Raw genomic sequence first — 4,839 nt, forward strand, 5'->3', positions numbered from 1 at the left:
GGATAATAAGACACTCATTTCACCTTTATGGCTCTTAAGTGTTTTCAGGAACTGAGGACAAGACACCAGATATTATAACGAGATGTTCCCATTGCTCTTACCACTGAAGAAATTCCAAGGGTTTTGAGAACTGTTAGCCAGAATCATAGACAAAAGCCAAGTATGTATGAGAAATACGTCTGAATGACCAGTTTTATATTTCCTACAAATCACCTCCAACTCCAAAAGAGGACCTAAAATAATCTACATAGTCTATCCATTTGACCACAGTGCTTGGTACAGAGAAAGACAAGAATTAATAGAGCTGATGGAATAATAACAATTATTAAAATAACAAATATTACCCCATTTAACCCCCAAAACACCCCCACTGGGATATCCGCTCTCAAAAAAAAGCAGCAGCTTTGAGAGAAAAGAGAAGCTTTGATTGGATTTAGTATGTAAAAATCCGATAACTGTAACTGCCCTATCCATTAGGCTCACAAAGTCAGCCTGAGAATCGAAGCAACCCAAAGGGGGCTCTTGATAATGTAACATGAACTCTGAATCAAGTTACACATGAAGCCAGGCTTACTTGTGAACTTTTCAGTTGCATGAAAACTCACCTGTGGACTTTTCCCTGTTTTGACTTAAGCCAGTTTGAGTTTTTGTCACTTGGAACAACAAAATTTATAACTGATATAGAAATTGATACCAAAAGAAGGGTGTTGTCAGAGACAAACACTAGAATGTGGAAGAGAATGAATCCAAGTTAAGTACTTGGTAGGAAACAGATCCTTAGTGGACTACATAAATAGGATCGGAGAAGTACATGCAATGCAAGTCTAGCTTTTGACATGTTAGGAAATATTAGCTGGGGCTTCTGGGAAAAAAGAGCATTGATGTTTCACATATATTTGATGGTATTGAAATATGTAAGCCACACTATTACCTATAATACAGTCAGAATTTTTCAGTATTTCAAATCTGTCTAGTCCTTCTAGAATTCTTTAGTGGCAAAAAAACATGACCAACAAGGAATGATTTAGGTTCAGTATGAAAAAAGGAAATCTAAGTAAGTAACCATATGGTTATAGATTATTTAGGTAAAACAACAACTGGTTTTGGTGCTTTCATTAAAAAAAAAAAAAAGTAAACAGACATTCCAGGGAGAAGAATTAAGGAAGCAAAAATTTTACTCAATACTCTTAGTGATTAAAATAATTATTTTAAGGAGTAGACTCCAGGGAATTTATAAAAGTCCTTAATTAAACAACACTTCCCCTTTGAAAAGTTGGATTTCAAAATTTAGGCATGGACTTCCCTGGTGGTATGGTGGATAAGAATCTGCCTGCCAATGTAGGATACACCAGTTTGATCCCTGGTCCAGGAAGATTTCACATGGCACGGAGCAACTAAACCTATGCACCACAACTACTGAGCTGTCACACCTTGAGCCTGAGCTCTGCAATAAGACAAACCACTCCAGTGAAAAGCCTGCACACTGCAACCAAGTGTACACCCACTTGCTGCAGCTAGAGAAAGCCAGTGTACAGTAATGAAGACCCAGAACAGCTAAAAAAATAAAATAAAATTAATTTTAAAAATAAAATAAAATTTAGGCACACACACACACACACACACACATATATATATATGTGTGTGTATGTATATACATACACATGTATGTGTGTATGGGTGTTCACCCATACATATGTATGTGTATATATATGTATATGTATATGTGTGTGTGTATATATGTGTATATATGTATGTGTGTATATATATATATAGCAAGCAACAGTGATTTTTCCCAAACTCCTCAGTAGTCCTGTATGTATAGTGATAAAGCTGGTCATTTTTATTTGGTGATAAGTGTTTCTTAGTCCTAGGGCATTATAATCACATACATGCATGCTAAGTCGCTTCAGTTGTGTCCATCTCTTTGTCATGCTATGTACTGTAACCCTCCAGACTCCTCTGTCCATAGGATTCTCCAGGCAAGAATATTGCAATGGGTTACCATGCCCTCCTCCAGGGGATCTTCCTGATCCAGGAATCGAACCTGTGTTTCCTGTGCCTCCTGCATTGCAGGTGGATTCTTTTACCCCTGAGCCACCAGGGAAGCCCACTTAAAATCACAAACTTTATTATTAAAAAGTTTCAGCTCACCTCAAATACTTTCTGTGCTATTTGGAAAAATTATCTAGGGGAAAATTCACATAAAAGTAAACCCAATTTAACAGAAAACACGACAAATTGTTGATGAAGTGCTTTATAAGTGCATGCGTTTGGCCCAGAGGAAGCATCGGATTGACTCTGGGAGTGGAAGGCAGAGAGAAAGATGCAGTATCTCCTTCTCTGCCTGCTTGTGTTGGATAAATGGATCATTTTATTGTCAGGTTGGCCGAGACTGAATGTCAACATTACACAGGAAGGTCCCAAAGGTATGCAGTACAGGGGAGTCTATTCCAGCTTCCTTCACTTGATACTATTAAATGAGCTCACAGTCTCTGAGATAAAAGTTAAATAAACTGAAGGCAAATAAGTGCCTAGTTTTATAGCAGTAGTTTAAGTTCAAATTCTTAATTTTTTAAGAGTTTATATATACTTCTATGGAAAAACCTTATCTAAAACAACACTCTAACAGATGAAATTTACCAGAGAAAACAAACAATATTTACTTGTGAATTTCTGGACTGATTGGTAAAGTTCTTTCCCCTTTCAATAAGGATAGCAACAAGTCACTTAGAATGTGTGAAAAGTCTAAGCCCTAATAACAAATGGCAATTTAATTTGAAATATCAGAAATACATTCTGTGTTCGTTTAGAAAATTTTGACTAGGGTTACATATAAGGAACATTCATCTACTCACTCCACAAAAATTTATTATCTATATTATATGCCAGAAAACCATGGTTCCTGCCTCTGCAAAAATCTGTTTAGCATAGGAGAAATTTTTGTTGCTCTAAATACCTGTGATTATCATGTGTTCAATAGGTACCACACTTTAAGAAGAACATGATTAAATAATAATCATTCTTATTTAGTAATATTTAGTAATATAATATAATTTTGGGCTTCCCTGATGGCTCAGAGGTTAAAGCATCTGCCTCCAATGCGGGAGACCCGGGTTCGATCCCTGGGTCGGGAAGACCCCCTGGAGAAGGAAATGGTAACCCACTCCAGTATTCTTGCCTGGAGAATCCCATGGATGGAGAAGCCTGGTAGGCTACAGTCCACGGGGTTGCAAAGAGTCGGACACGACTGAGTGACTTCACCTTCACCTTCAATATAATTTCAAAAAAGTTCATATATGTAATCAGTGATCGTATCCAGTATGTTTACCGACTGGTACAGCGAGGTCCCAACAAACCAAAATGTAGGTAGAACAGGATTGATTTTGGAAGAAATCTGTGGTATACACAATCCTAGCCATTATGTTCACATGTATGTGTGGTTTGCAAGTTTCCACAGAACCAAGGGCAAGATCTTAAAATGCAATGATTCCTCCTACCATAACAAAGATGAGGAGAGGGCTAAAAAGAAATCATAATATTGGCAAATATAAGTTGATCATTAATTCATATTTACTATACATGTACCATGTGTCAGAAAGTGTGATTGGCACTTGATCAAGAAGTTTGCAGGCTGCTAAGGAGTAAATATGAAATAAAGAAGATTAAATGGGAACACTGATTGTGGTAGAAGAAAAACTGAAGAAAATGTTTACATGATAGAGAATTTTTTTCATATTTTAGACTGAGCAGAAAGTTGTGGAAAGAGATAGACTGAAAAAAGCAATTAAGAAAGGGCTTAATTATTAGAGCAAAAACTTACACGAGATAGAAGGCATGAGATCATGAGCTTAGGTGAAAGAAAGGAGGAAGAATAACTGAAAGGATGGATGAGAAGTACAAATTAATTTGAAGATGTAGAAGAAGCTAAATATGTCCTAGGATGATGGCAGGAATTGGAAGGAAAGGAACAGGATGATCCAGAAGAAAAAGAATAAATGAACTTCAAGGAGATGTGAAGAAATTTTTCACAGCTATCATAGCTATTTCCTCTGTGAAGTATTCAAAGAAATCTACTAAGAGAAAATAGTGCAGCATTAAGCATAAATGTTATTAACAGTAAAAAAATTACCAGCACAGGGACTGGGCAAGGATATGTCACAATTTGCTAGATAATATTGAAAATCAGTATTTGGAAGTCATAAATGTATAAGGCTGTTGATTGTTTTCCTTATGGTTATATATTTTGATTCAGTATTATTCAATGTCTGGTTCCAGGATCAGAATAAATAGATGGTTAGATTATTCTGGAATTGAGGATTAGAATAATGGAATAACAAGGTCATAAGAGTGTTGATAATTGTGAGTACTGGTGACAGAGTGATTCAGCTGAAGCACTATGGGTGGTCAGTTGGATTGAATAAGGAAATGAAGCCAAAGGAGCTTATTGATCAACAATATACGAAGCCGACAAAGTTGAAGAATCAGTGAGAGGGAAAATCAGCTGCTTCCCTGCATAAAACCTGCAGAAGGGCATTCTGCAGCCTGGAACGTAGAGTTTAATTTACTGCCTGTAACAAGGCTTTCTATAATCATGCCTGCCTAGTCAGTTCGTTTCTCATTCCTTCCCCAAATACTCCAAGGAATCCATGTGTCCTGGCCTACCCAATGATTATGATGCTTTCTGTTTTCAAGTCACTGCCATCCTTCTTGAAGAGCTCCTCTTCTTCTCTTAAATACTCACTCACCTGATGAACTGCCCAGACTTCGAGACTCATCTCAACCATCTTTTCCTTTTTAAAGTTTCCTGTGTTAATCTGTCCCAGAGAAGGCAATGACACC

Source organism: Bubalus bubalis, chromosome 6, assembly GCF_019923935.1.
Source record: "Bubalus bubalis isolate 160015118507 breed Murrah chromosome 6, NDDB_SH_1, whole genome shotgun sequence".
Lineage (NCBI taxonomy): Eukaryota > Metazoa > Chordata > Mammalia > Artiodactyla > Bovidae > Bubalus > Bubalus bubalis.